The 15,725-nt window shown below is 37.4% G+C and overlaps 1 pseudogene; it reads left to right on the top strand.

Moving 5' to 3' along the window:
- The window catches only part of LOC128053142 (activator of 90 kDa heat shock protein ATPase homolog 2-like), a 30,601-nt pseudogene extending 17,142 nt beyond the window's left edge, over positions 1-13,459 (top strand).
- Positions 13,460-15,725: the final 2,266 nt, after the last annotated feature.

Here is a 15,725-nt window from a genome sequence, read left to right as displayed (position 1 = left end):
CTGAACTAGCACAGAGTTACTTTTCCCACATTCTATTGCTCAAGTTAAGTCTAAAGCCAACCCATATTCCAAGGGAGAAAAAAATAGGTTCCACTTTTTAACATGAGGTGTTGCATGCATGCACAGGCACAGGAGGAATTGTTACAGTCCGCTTTGCCAACTACTCATTACACTGCCTAGAATTTGAATTTCCAGATGGCATCATTTTGTTGTGTGGAATCAAGAACATAGTTGCTCATTTATTATTATCATTCATTGTGTCAACATTTAAACAATGTTGAATACCATACCTACATATCCAAGACTGATTTTTTAACTAGGGTTTTTAATATCTATCTAATAATAGAATAATATTTCTTCTTATATGCCCTAGCATTGCTTCAGAAACAATATACACAAATAAACCCATCTCTTCTCTAATGCCAGCTTTTTCTCATAATTCTATTCTATAAATGCTATTATTTAAGACTTTTATTATCACCAAGGATTTAAAATATGGAGTTATACCTTTCTCTCTTTCTTTTAAAATCAGAGGGAAAGAGAACCACATTTGAAACCTGGCTCTACCTTTTACTAGCAGTGTGAACATGAATAAATCACTTAGTCTTTCTGATCCTACTTATTCATCACTTAAAATTGATATGATAACTTATTCTCAGGGTCATTGTGGAGATTAGTTATGAAAAAGCTTTGAAAAGTCCTAAACATATTAAGCACACACCGAATGCAAATTTCCAACATCATGACATCTTTTCTATAATGCTCACAGGCACCATATTTATTGCTAACATTTTCTGTATACACTAAGCAAAGTTGCTTAGTCGTGTCCGACTATTTGTGACCCCATGTACTGTAGCCTACCAGGTTCCACCGTCCATGGGATTTTCCAGGCAAGAATACTGAAGTGCGTTGCCACACTATACCTCCATAATTAGACAGTAAACTCCTCGAAGGTAGTGACTTCTCAAATTCTTGGCATAGGACCATACACATTTAGAACTCCAAACATGATAAAGCCTGTCTATTGACTCAGATTAACATTGATTAAAAAGTTTAAATACTATTTTGGGGGCAGTAAATGTGAACTCAGTGGCTTTTTGGAAAAAAAGACAATATATATTTCAGAGTTTTTCATTGTTCTCTATATGGCAAACTATATTGAAAAGAAAACTATAGGAAAATAAGGCGGCTGGTTAGTGTAAAGGGGAGCACTGGTTTTTACAGCCAGGGGAAAGTTTTTCAAAACCTGACGCCAGATGTTGGGTCAATCTTGGAAGTTATATTCCTTTTAGTTTTACGTTAAGATCCTTATACCTCCTTTTAAAAAGTCTTTGATATTGCAGCAATTATAATTTTAGGAAAAAAAATTCAGAGACCAAATGCTTTTCTTCCCCTCTCTGAAATATGATTATTTCCCATTACTAGGAGGAACAATTAATCACTATGTGATTCATCAGCCTGCAGCTGGGATTGGAGAGCTGACTTTCTTTCTTTATTCCTATTTTCTGCTCTGTGTGCAGCAAACGTTCAGTAATAGCAAACAAATAACTTTTCCCTACCTTCAGTACATTTTCTAATACTAGCAGGGAAGAAAATGTTGAGTATTTTTTCCCAAATACATTTTCCCTTACACATTTCTGAAAAGGAATTATAGAATTACAAGTGATGGTCCATTTTATTGTAAGAATAAGGCATTATAGAATAAATGGTTCCTTAAGATTTGAGTTAACTGTTCTTTGCTATTTTTATTGCACAACTCATGTTTAAAGAATGGCTAAATCACTCACTTCAAATGGATAATGATTTTCTATTTCTTGGCTACCTGGCATTTGAACTTCATGTGAATAACATATAAAATGCTAGATTCATGTCCATTGACAGAGAACAACTATTAGCAAATTCATCAGTTGGATGCTATATATACTTTTAAAAATTTCAACAAGCTATTTCCCCAACTTCTAATCTGTGAAGTCAAAATTAATTTAGAAATGTATCTGATTCATGTGATTCTAGATTTATGCCATATTAGTATATACCCATCTACCCAGCAATGAATCATATTCAAATGTTCCAGTGTTCTGATTACAAGTATGTTGCATTTCCTAGAATTCTGTGAAAAGATATTGTACCCTGTTATGTCATTCCTAGGAGGTGCCAGCAGGTTGGCCTGGGAACAGCATACTCACTAGAAAGGGAGTAAATTCACTTAGAGCAAGATTCTCAATTAAACAATCCACAGACTTAGAACTATCTACAAATGTCAAGGCACAATTTGTGTTATTGGGCATTTTCCATGCTCTTCATCAATTTATCCAACATATTAAAATAAATGCTCTTAGTACAAACCAGAATTTCTTTTCAGGAGAGTGCTGAATTGCTTGCTATTTAATTACATTCATTTGCTCACTTAATTAAAGCCCAGTGTGCCTTGAAAATGTTAGCTACAAGATCTGTAGCCTAAGGGTTTTTTCTCCCATTCTCTTTAATGTAAGTGAAATCATAATTAGTATATGTTAGTAATTTTATATATGACAAAAACATAGAAGTTTCTGAGATGTTTCTCTACCTGTATGCCAAGTTAGCATGCTACAGTTCATGGGTGCTGGCAGAAGACAGGAGACTTCAGAAGAAAAGGTGTTTATTACTCATAGGAATAGCAGTTGTCAGTATTTGTGCTGGTGCCCATAAAACCATGCAGACTGAGGCAAGTGCCTGCACACACACAGTGGTTTGTATTACAGGAGTGGGATTCCAGCCTTAGGGAAACTGAATCTTTTATAATGGGCAGTAAACCTGTCTGATCTTTGTCTCCAGGGGAAAAACTATCTTTGTCATACTGAGCAATAAATGTTCAAGACCTGTGGAGACTAGTCTTCTAATGGTATCTACCCCTCCATCCAAAACTGTCTTGATATCTGGAAATTTTTCCTCTGAGTACAACCCTCTGTCAGCCACATGATTAATCAGGCTGATAGAGATTAGGACTAAATCTGTTCAATTTGGCTCATATCACATTTCGTTATGGCTGATATCAATAGGACTCTGAGCAGCTGGATGAGGAAATATGCATTATTACCCTCAACTGTCCCTCAACCAGCTGAACAAATCTCATAAACCATCTGGATCTACCTCAGAAATCCAGGTTTTTCTTTTTCCCTTTAATTCCACATTGACTTTTCCAATTGTCCCATGGCCTTAGTCCAGATATAGCAGGAGTTTTAGAGATTACACAGACTTTACCTTGGCACTCAAGGAGCAAATTTAGGGGCAGTATCATCTATCACAAGCTTGGTCATTGAGTTACTGCTAACCTGAATACATTCCAGGACTACAGCAGTATCTTTGATCACCTCAACTAATACTGAAGACAAATTTTATATCACTTTTTTCTAATTGGGCAACACACATTGCAGGGAAAGCTGACTGCAAGGTGGGTGCAAGTATAAGTCAGTTCCCTATCCAGGGAGCTTCCCAAGTCATCATTTTGGGAAGACGGTACAGTCATGCAAGGCCTAGATTATCCTAGGGGAATTTTCCTTAAAAACTTGGAGGTCTTTTATGACCATTCCTAAGGTTACAATCAACATTTAGGGGAGAGAAGCTAATGTTTGAGTTTCCACACAAGACATATAGTCCTAAGGGTGCATGTGCCCTAAAAGAAATGCTACTGGAGTCACTAAAGAGGGGTCTATATCAGCCATCCCCAGTGCTTTTGGCACCAAATACTAGTTCCGTGGAAGAAAACTTTTCCACAGATGTGGCAAGGGTGGGGGACGTGGGGGTGGAGGGGATGATTCAAGCACATTGCATTTATTGTGAACTTTATTTCTGTTATAATTACATCAGCTTCACCTCAGATCATCAGGCATTAGATCACAGAGGTTGGAGACCCCTGGCCTACATCATCCAGGAACATAAGTTGACTCTGTTCCAAGGTGGCCTCATACCCAGCTAGTAGACGTTAGGGCTCTCAATTCAATTTGAAAAAACTGAGTCTAGTTATTGTTTTTGAAGGTAATGCCTAAGGACAGTGAGCCCACTCTCTCCTGCTATCTGCCTCATCAGCTGGGCAGCTTTTATACACTCTGGAGCATCACTGAACTACAGTACTTGGCACAGGGTGAAGTGGATACTAAAGGTGTTGACAGGAATTTTACTGTGAATTGTAGAGAGTAGGGTTGTTATCTGCCCCTTTGGTAGACTTTTTGGTTATTTTAAGAAATTGGGCAATCAGATGGTACCAGACCTTCTTGCTGGGTGATAACAGATCCTGAAATCAATTAAATTTAAGTGCTCATTAATTTGGGAGCAGTGCACTTTCTTGAGGAAGACTCTAGGGATAGCTTGGAAGGAAAAAAGAAATCTTACTGTCACTTTCTCATCCATGCCTCCCGCAGGCTAAGATGTTCCCTCTGCAGGTTTCAGAATGATGCTCTTCCTCCACTGCCATAAAATCTCTATGCCACATTACAGCAGCTAAAACTTCATCTTTTCTCACCTATTCCCTACTCACACTCAGAAGGGATAAATGCAAAAGTGACAAAGGCAGTTTACAGAACTTACAGAGCCCTGTTGTGTCTCTTGCTCTGACCAGTGTGGTCTACTGTAGGGGATCATGGCAAGCAGTGTTCCCAACCAAGTGGTCATTACCTTTGTAACTTAACTATGTCACTGTTGGATGAGGCACCTCTAGATGGAGGGTACCACTCTTTGCCAGAGATTCCGATCAGCAATATCATCAGTCATGGAGGTCACTTGTGTAGAGACCATGCAGGGCTCACTGGATAGCTTCTAATCCACCCTTTTGGTCTGGGTCCCATCAAAGGATGAATGTTTTTGAACTAACCGATATAATGTTACAAAGAGAATGCCCACTTGAGTTGTGTACAGTCTTTAATATTCAAAGTGTCAGTTGCTCAGTTGCGTTGGACTCTTTTCAACCCCCTGGACTGTAGCCTGCCAGATTCCTCTGTCCATGGAATTCTCCAGGCACAAACACTGGAGGTATAGCCATTCCCTTCTCCAGGGGAGCTTGCCAACACAGTGATCAAACCCAGATCTCCCACATTGCAGGTAGATTCTTTACCATCTGAGCCACCAGAGAAGCCCCAATAATATTCAAAGAATTCTATACATTGTTAAATCTCTCTGTGAGGAGTAGCAAAGAGACAGTAGTTTTTCCTTCATTGCCAGAGGATTTGAGAACTTTGATATATACCCACACAATCCCAAGATACTCCTTGGCTATCAAGACTCTAAATTTTGTTGGAGTTTATCAGCCACTCTTGCTGGGAGAAATGTGGTAACACTGAAGTTAAGGCTGTTCACACTGAAGTCTCAAACTTGCTGACCCACAAGTTGTCATCTATTTACTGAAAAATTCAGACTTAATATGGTAGAGGTATTAGTGTTATCTGGGCCACGCCCTGAAGGCAAAAGACAGGGGAGCTTAGGTACCCCCTGGGGAGGACTGTAAATGTATATTGAAGGCCTTGCTGAATGAAGGGACATTGGTCTTGATCCTTGACAGCAGGATGCAACAGATGGTGTTGCCAATGTTTAACAAAGCATACCAAGGGCCATCAGTCTGTGCAATGAATTTATCTGTAGGGCTAGAGTAGCAATAACAAGATTCAGTTGGTAATAAGCCACCATAAGACTCTATCTCCCATTACGATTTTTTGCTGGCTGCACAGGATTGTTGTTTTGATTTTGTGATCCATCCTTGCTGTCTTTAAGACCTTAAGACCTTGGTTTTTATTTGTTATCCTTGGATTATATATTGTTTCTGTTGGACAACCTTGGAGTGAATAGGCAGAGGAGCTTGGAAGTGATTTACATGTCCCATAGTGATTTTCTATATATGATACTTCCTAATTGGGAGAATCTATTCTGGATTTTATAAGTATTCACAGTAAACACATATAAATTAATATAATTGTACATGTAGGAGCAGAAATCACAACAGTATATTGAACTGATCAAAAGGGCCACATCCACAAGGACATATTAACTCTCTTTACCCAATGCGTACCTAGTCCAAATCTCAATACCTGAATCTGGGTATCCCTGTAACTGTAGAACCAGGAGGAATTGGGACTCAGTTACCCTTCTCCAAGGGCTTCCTAGGTAGCTCAGTGGCGAAGAATCTGCTTGCCAATGCAGGAGTCTCGGGTTCGAGTATTCTTGCCTGGAAAGTCCCACAGACAGAGGAGTCAGTGGTGTTGCAAAGAGTCAGACACGACTTGGCAACTGAGCGTGCATGCACTCTTCTCCAAAAGAATTACACCCATTTGAATTTCTTCCTTCCTCCAAATTCCCCTGAAGACTTAGATGGATGTGTATAGACTTTGGTTTTTCACGGAATCAGGGACACCTAGAACTCATCCAAAATCACCTTTCTCTTTAAAGCGGTTGAAATCAGGTTAATCAAGAGGGAAGAATCAGAGAGCCTGGGGTAATCAAAAGTCAAATCATGTTTACTTTCAGTTGTGAACAGAGTGGTGCCCACATACAGCTGAACCAAATGAAGCTTCAGTGTTTTCAGTCCACCCAAAGTCATAAAAGAGGCCAAGATTATAACTACTGACACCAACTACTTTAGCTTTGAGGAAACTTTGATTCAACTGCCATAGTCACATTGCTTGGTTGAGGCTGTGAGATTTATTCTACTTGGCTGATGTGGATGTTACATACACAGAGGAAACTTTTTTGATTCTACCTTAATCGAGAACATCTGAAATTGCATTGTGAAAATAACAACTTAAGTTCTTATCCAGTTTCAATGTAAGGCCTAAGGGAGCTTTCCAAGCTGGCATCTTTGCTGAGCAAACTTACCAGGTTTCTTTGAGTCCATTTCTTATTTATTAGTGAGTCACTTTCATCAGCATTGTAAAGCTCACCCAGGGCAGTAAGAGCCCAAATCTTTATGAATGCTGTATCTATGGTTTCCCAAACGAATTTTCTCTCTCGCCAGGAATTCCCCTCATGGTAGCAAAGGCCCAATGTGCAAAGCCTAGAGACCACTCATTGTGATCTCTGGAAGTATCTCTGAAGTTGGCCTGCTAGATTGCAGAAAGGATTAAGCCATAAGCAACCCTTCTATAGCCATTCTGCCGTAATAGTCATTACATGCCCAAAGTCAAGCATTATATCCCATTGTCTCATCTCCTCAGCCAAACTAACCAAAATTCTGATGGTTTGTCTGCTTTTACCCTCTGTGGTAATGAATTCTCTTCAGTCCATTTCTTTTGAACGAATGGTGGTAGAAATTTCTGCCTGAGGATGATCCAGCTGAGAAACTTCAGTTTTTGCTCTTAGAAGAGAATACCTTGGCATCATTTGAGGTTGTGTTTACACTTACTTCCTCGTGCTCGACCTGAAACCATCTCCACAATTCCTGTTAATTGAAAGGAAATAAAATGGAGAATTTTTTATACCCACTTGATCATACATGAACTTTCCTCTTCTCTTTTTAACCAGCCCATGAGACCTTTATCTTTATTCCTGCAGAAAGCCATATCTCTGCCAGCCTCTCATCCATCAGAATAATGGAGGGTTTGAGGTTTTACTTAACTAGCAACTTACTCTCTGTTATAGATTTTCAGAGAACACAAAAGGTAAATAAGTTAAAAAACAACCCCCTGGGATAAGAGACAAAGGACTTTATTTCCAGTGACAGTAATAGCAAGAGTGTCAGTATTTTCACAGGTTCCCCAAGTTCCAATTCCCATAGCGCAGCATGAAGAGATTCAGTTGATATCTTGCACATGGTTACAGTATGAGACAAAACATGAGTTAGAGAAACCAAAACCTCTGTAATAGGTAGAAAACATGCCTTCTTTTTACCCAAAGACAAACATGTTTTCATTATAGTGGACAGTAACATAAGGAAATAAGAACAACAAAAACAGTGAAACAATTGAGTGAGTCTCTCAGTCATGTCCAGCTCGGACTGTATAGTCCATGGAATTCTCCAGGCCAGAATACTGGAGTGGGTAGCCTTTCCCTTCTCCAGGGGATCTTCCCATGCCAAGGATTGAACCCAGATTTCCCATATTGCAGGCAGATTCTTTACCACCAGGGAGCCACCAGGGAAGCCCAAGAATACTGGAGTGGGTAGCCTATCCCTTCTCCAGTGGGTCTTCCAAACCCAGAAATCAGGGTTTCCAGCACTGCAGGTGGATTCTTTACCAACTGAGTTATCTTGGAAGCCTGAAACAAAACCCAGAACAAAAAATAAAACTGCCCTTTGCTCCAGGGAGAGAAACTATCTATCTCTTGATGCTGTTTGGTAAACTAACAGCCTTGAAATAATAGTCCAGAACAAAGGCCTAAGCCTCTGCTCAGAAGATGTGCAGAAATGTGAGAAACTCATGGATAACTGTCTCCCAAAAAGGTTTCCATATGAAAATGTAGTAAAGGGCATTTTTTGGCTGTGTTTTTGTTTCTGTCTCTGTCTCTTTTCTCTTACAGATACATAAACACACACACACACATATCCTAAATGTTGAAGAAAGTTTTTGGAGATCTTATAGCTTTAAAATAATTCCCATTAGTTTTACAATAATATATCAGAATGTTCATATGATATGAGCCTCGGAATTTCTTTAACAGTTGACAAAGCATAAAAACCTCTTTTTCTGGTAATTATTAATGGGAAATGGAATGAATTCTAACTATCTTAATTACACAGATAAGAAGAATGACTGCAGAGGATAAATGGGAGACTGACATGGGGCAAAATCCAAAGTCACAGAATTAGGAACATTGTGTACAGCTCAGCAGATATCAAGCTGGGGAAATTGGCTGGAATGAGAGATTTTGGCAAATATTTGAAAAAAGAAAACAATTTGAGTTAAATTTATAAATGAAAAGAAATCCCATCAGTTAAGGTGATGGAGGAGGAGTGAGAGGAAAGCAGTCCCGCTTCACTGAGCAAGATAATAGTCTGCTCAGAGTATTCTGGACCCTGGAATTTTACAGACTAAAGATTTAAGGTGGCTATAAAAGCATGAATTGTAGTGGTTGACACAGGAAGGATGAATAAGGATATCAATTGAAGCCTATTCAATGTAAGGAAAATCTGGCAATGTTTCAGAGATGATGAGAGCCTAAACTATACACGGAAGAACAAAAATTCCTCTTGGAATTTGTCAGTACAAAAGCCATTTAACTCACGTGGAAGTGAAGGTCTTTGGGACAGCCAGCTATTTCACAGGACATAAAGATCTTCTCTAGCGGGAGGTAACAGATATAGCCCTCCCAGCGCCTGTCTGAAGATATATGCAGCACAAGTTTAGAAAAACGCTTATTATTATATTATTTTTATTGTGCCATAAATATTCATAGCATCATACCACAGAGGAAAATTGTGCCAAAGGAGAGATAGAATTCCAGAATCAATGAGCTTATGGAGCAATGTAATATGCAGAAGGAACAGAAGGAGAAATGTAATATACTGACTTTTAATTTTTATTTGAGACTGGTGCTCACGGCTATCTAAAGCCAGCCTCATTACCAAAGGAGCAAAATAAATTATATCAGTACAGGAGGGAAGCAACACTACAAATTCCAAACGCTAGGTTTGACAGACTTATTTATTGCATAAATATGATGAAAATGTAACTATTACCATTTATAATTATGCTTTGCAGTCAGGTTTTATTTTCCCTTTGTAAAAATGCACACATGTAATGTGCAAGAGACATTGGATAAGGCCAGTTTAATTATCCTTTCAAGAACAAATATCTCTATACAGCCAAGAGGATGACACAGGGTGTGCTCATAGGATGGATACTACCTTTTTTATATTCTCACCTGGGCCTGCCTTGAAAGAGAATAAAAGAGGCAAATGCAGGAGTTAATACATTCAGACTGTCTTCCTAAAATGCATTTTATGTCTCAAGAATAAACCCATAATGAAATACATTTCATTTGACTTAGCTTCCCCAAAAGTCATCCACTGCCATTGCTTCAAATCATGCTGCCTATGCAGTTTATCTTGCAACAAAATCTAAATTAATTTGTATCTGTATTACAGAAGGTAAACTCAGCTGGAAGGTAGGCCTGTGAAAATACATTTGTGTACCTTGTCATATACACAAAGAAGCAGATCTTCCATTTTGAATTACAACTTTGGGATCCAGTTCTATCAGTAGCTTTGTGCAGACATGAACATACAGTGGAACGGACTGAATCCAGTCGATTTTATTTGCAATGTCTCTGAAAACGACTGGAGGAAGGAGTATTGTCAAATAGATAAATAATATAATAGCTAATAATCATTTTTTACTTATCGGGCATGAGATAAACATTTATATGCAATTTCTTATTAAATTATAACCACAGTTCTATGAGACAGGTACTATAATCTATATATATATATATACATGAGGAAAAGCAGATTTTGAAAGTTATATGACTTTCCTGAACTCATAAGCCTGCTAAAAGATAGTATCAACACTTGGGCCAACTTCTCTATGACCTCGGAATGCAAGACCTATACATGATCTTGAGAAACACTTAAATATAGTCTAGGATTCTACAAAGAATGAATCTAAAATTGATTAGAGAAAAAGATGAGGCATGGAATTCAGTTAACTCAGTTTGTTAGAACATATTATTAAAAATGTTTTGCTATGTTTCGTTTTGTTAAAAATGTTTCTCCCACATTGGGAAGTTATTTTTATCAAGAATCCTGAGTCACAGAGTGTAAATCCAACCTGGGAAAGTGCCCTGCAAACACAAGTTGCTACAGGTGATTCAGGATGAAACATTATCTTCTTTTGGAAATCTCATATTCAGTCCATTATTATAATTTCAATGGTATTGTCGATATCTCAACTTTACAGCTGAGTATCTCAGCCATACTTTATTATAAAAATTTTCTTAAGTTAAAGAAATACCTTATAAAGGTTTCAAGTTAAATATAAAGTCAATGTTTAGGGCATATCATTGAGTATAGAGCAGTAATACTTAGGATTTCAATAAATATTGATCAGAAATGTTTTTTTTAATATTGCAAAATGACTTAATAAAATGTTTAAATGATCTATATAATAAATGCAGGTAAAAGCTGGACAATTACATGATTTAATTGTGTTCTAATATGTCAATTATTTTCCTGTGAAAATAAGATGAACTCTGATTAAAATATTAATGGAATAAATTAATCACCACTTCATATAAAAGTTAAAAGATAAAGTATTAAAAATAACTATAACTACAATAACTTGCTAATGGATACACAGGATAAAAGATGCAAATTTTCGGATCAAAATTATAAAATCCATGTGTGCATGGGTGGGGATAGTAAAAGTGTAAAGCTTTATTTTGCATTTAAAGCTAAGTGGTTAAAGCTTAAAATAAACTGTTATAAATATGAGACATTTTTTGTAAGCCTCATCATAATCACAAAGCAAAAACCTATGTAAATAAATGAAAGATATAGCGAAGGGAATCTAAGCGTACCACTACAGTCCTTACCTTTTTAATTATTATTTTAATTGTAAGTGGACTAAATTATCTAATCAAAGGGCACAGAATGGCTAAATGGGTTTAAAAAAATGCAACATTCAGTTATATGATAACTATAAGAGGCCTCAGCTTTAAGGACATACAAAGACTGAAAGTGAAGAGATAGAAGAAGATATTCCATGCAAATGAAACTGAAAAGATGGTAGAGGTAGCTATATTTATATAAGATACAATAATCTGCAATAAGAGATAAAGGAGGTCATTATACAATATCAAAGGAGTTAATCCAACAAAAGGACATTACATTTGTAAATATTTATGTACCCAAATTGGATCTCCTAAATATATAAGGCAAATATTAACAGATCTGAAGAGAGAAATAGACAGCAGTATAATAATAGAAGAGGACTTTGATGCTCTACTTTCAATCATCCAGACCAAAAAATACCAATAAGGAAACAATGGATTTAACCACACACTAGACCAGATGTCTAACAGACATGCACAAAACATTCCATCCAAAAGCAACAGAATAGTCATTCTTCTCAAGAGCACATAGAACATTCTCCAGGACACATCATGTATTGAATCTGAAAGAGGCTGTAGTACCTGTGTAGACATGACCAAGCAGGGAAAGGGGATCTGCCTTAGATCATGGTGGAGTGGGAGGACAGACTAACAACTGGCTGTGGACAGAGAAGGATGCCGTCAGTTGATCCAAGGGGAGGTTCTATGAGCTACGAGTGGGCATTGTTGTAGACAATAGGCTGGCTGCTGCAAGATCAGTGAGCTAAAGCAGGTAGAAGGTGAGGTTTTGTGAAGCAGCTGGAAAGGAAAGTAGATTCTACTTTATAAGTGGAACATTAAACCGGGCTAGAAAAAGTACAATTAAGGAAGCTAGAGTAAAGCACCAGGGATTGATTAAAATATTCAAACTTTCTGAAGAAAATGGAGTAGATGACATTGAGGCAAATGTGAGCAAAACTTTTTTTTTTTTTTAAAGGATTGTATGAAAGCTGCAGGCACTTCCAAGAGCAGGAAGGTTTTTTTGAGGTTACCTGAGAGAGTCCCTTGGACTGCAAGGAGATCCAACCAGTCCATCCTAAAGGAAATCAGTCCTGGGTGTTCGTTGGAAGGATTGATGCTAAAGCTGAAACTCCAATACTTTGGCCACCTCATGCGAAGAGTTGACTCATTGGAAAAGACTCTGATGCTGGGAGGGATTGGGGGCAGGAGGAGAAGGGGACGACAGAGGATGAGATGGCTGGATGGCATCACTGACTCGATGGACATGAGTTTGAGTGAACTCCGGGAGTTGGTGATGAACAGGGAGGCCTGGCGTGCTGTGATTCATGGGGTCGCAAAGCGTCAGACACAACTGAGCAACTGAAATGAACTGAACTGAACTGAAGGCAGTCTACTGTTTGAGCTACTGAAGCAGCTCAGCACACATGCACAAAGGCACTTAGTAAGGAATTTAAGACGGGAATGAATTTACCAACAAAGTTATAACAACTCAGGAATTGTCACTTTTTAAAAGGCAAGTGAATGAGAATACATTGCAGGCCTTCACTTTCATGGCATCAGGCATAATGATTCCCACTGTGGCACTGCACGTGATGGAAATATTTGACGCATCTGTAGAGAAGCTACATGGTGTCTTCACTGTGAAGGTCTGGTGCACAAATTTTATAATTATCCTGTTGTACTAGAAGCTGAAAATGGAGAGAAATCACAAATGTTTGATGGGAAAATCATCAGTAAATATATGAAATTGTTAATGAAAATATAATCACAAAGTGGAGATGTAGGAACTGGCCAGAAATTGAACTAGATTTTGTCCCCTATCCAAGGTAAAAGGAATTGCAATTTAAATGTAAAGGACTTCCTATCTGTAAACAAAGAAACATGAGATTTGGTTGGCAGAGAAGCATTTTGAGGAACAAAAGGTTTACTGCAGAAGACTACCCTAGCTGGTTGAATTAGTTAGAGAAGATTTTATAAGGACATACATTTTGTAATCAGAAAGTGTCAAGTTAACATATTCCCTATTATTATTTTTAAAAAAGAAGTTAAAACTCTTAATTCACGTTGGATGAAATTCATGCACTTATACAGAATTTAAAATAATGTTTGAATCTTCATTATGACTAGACTTCACATTGAGTTAAAAGCAGCAAGCAACCTGATATCAAGTATTAACCTTACTGTCAATAAATGATCCTCTGGGAATAGATTGAGTCCCTGAGGACAGATGGTTGTTTCCCAAGCTAAGCTTATTCTAGGAAAGCTTACTTTCATCTGCAGTTTTAGTTCAGAAAGACAAAAAAATAATAAATGGCATTACTATTCCTTAAAAAAAAAATTCTTGTCTTTTCCCTCTAAAACATATACTTGAAAAGAACAATAATCTTGCTATGCATTTAAATTGTTCTGCTAAAAGTTCAGGGAAAAAAAAAGAATTAAGCACAGTGTTTACTGTACGAATAATACTTTACAATTGTAGTAGTCACTTTATTTACATTTTGAAACTAAACTCAGAAAGAAAATAGCCCATTCATTATAAGAAAAGTTTCAAAGTTCAGATTACAATTTTTTAACAACCTCTTCATTCTCTCTCTTCTGTGAATACTAGGAGGATATCAATAATATATTAGCTTTAAATAGGAAAGAGTTCAACAACTACATAATGAATTAGACTGTGAAACCAAAGACCTATGTTTCACTCCCAGATTTACCACTAATATTGGGCTGGGTCTCATTTGTTAGATCACAGTAATCTCTAACAAACCTCATTCTTGCCTTTCTGCAGTGTGAAGAAACCATACAAATAACTATGAAATAAAGCCTTTGGCTGTTCTTCAGTGTTCCAGCATGGTCATGGAATCTCCATCTGTGCATAGGGAGGTCTGGTGCTTACTAGAGTGTTGGAAATAATCACAGAAGGGGCCAGACTTGGACCCAGCTCAGTCAGAAGGCTCTGCATAAAATGAGAAAAGGGTTTCTGTGAATGTGAGGATCAGTTTAGAAAACTCACAAGGTTCATGAACAAAACCACAAGGTCTCTGAGGTAAAACCTCAAAGTCTCCCAGGAGTTCTTGGACTAGGATTTGTTCATCCATGACTCTACTATAAACTTGCTCAGTCCCTTAATGAAAACAATTCTTCCAGAATGTCTTTCAATCTCAAAATTTATATCTGTGCAAAATTTCATGACTTGGGAAGCTTCTGTGCTTCTGACTCCCTCCCTGAGATACAGGCAACCCTCACAAAGGGAGATATAAGCACTAATCAGTTGCCTCCAAATTTCCAGAGAACAGAGGTCTGTTCTTAGCATAAGAAGCCCAATTACCCAGGGGTCTGTATAGAAGCAGCCAATTGAGAGATGCCCAGGTTTTATGTGAAAGAGGTTCATTTGTTACCTTGTATCCTACAACCTTGTTATAATCACATATTAATTCCATCATTTTTGCTGTCCACTTATTTGGATTTTCTCAACTGTCTTCTATGAACAAAGGCAGTTTTATTTCTTCCTTCCCATGCTGTATATCTCTTATTTCCTTTTCTTATTTCATTAGCTAGTACTTCCAGTAGAATGATGAAAAAGGGTTGGTTAGGGCAAATATCCTTGCCTTGTACCAGAGGGAAATATTTGATACTAGCTGTAAGTTTTTGATTGAGAGTATTTATCAACTTGGGGATATTATCCTCTGTCCCTAGTCTGCTGAGTTTTTATCATGAATGGATGTTGGATTTTACCAAAGGCTTTCCTACATCTAATGAAAAAGCCATGCTTTTTTTGTTGTTGTTGTTTTGTTTTGTTTATTGATGCAATTATTACATTAATAATGCTTTTGTTTGATTTTGATATTAGTGTAATTCTGGCCTTAAAGAATGAGCTAGATTGTACTCCATCTGTTTCTATCATCTGAAAACGATTTTAGACAACTGGTACAAATTCTTCCTTCAATGTTTGATAGAATTCACTGGTATGATGCTTTACGGAAGGTTATTAATTATTAATTCAACTTCTGTAATAGATTTAGACCAACTCAGATTTTTCCTTCTTGGGTAAAAAGTTGGATCTTTCAAGGAATTTGTCCATTCCATCTACGTTATAATATTTATAGACATAGAGTTGTTCATTCTATTCCTTTAGCTTTCTTTTTTTTTTTTTTTTTTTTTTTTGTCCTTTTATAGTTCATGAAGTTCTCACAGCAGGTATACTGGGGTGGTTTGTCATTCCC

This window comes from Budorcas taxicolor, chromosome 9, assembly GCF_023091745.1.
Source record: "Budorcas taxicolor isolate Tak-1 chromosome 9, Takin1.1, whole genome shotgun sequence".
NCBI lineage: Eukaryota > Metazoa > Chordata > Mammalia > Artiodactyla > Bovidae > Budorcas > Budorcas taxicolor.
This window is presented reverse-complemented; position numbering and strand designations above follow the sequence as displayed.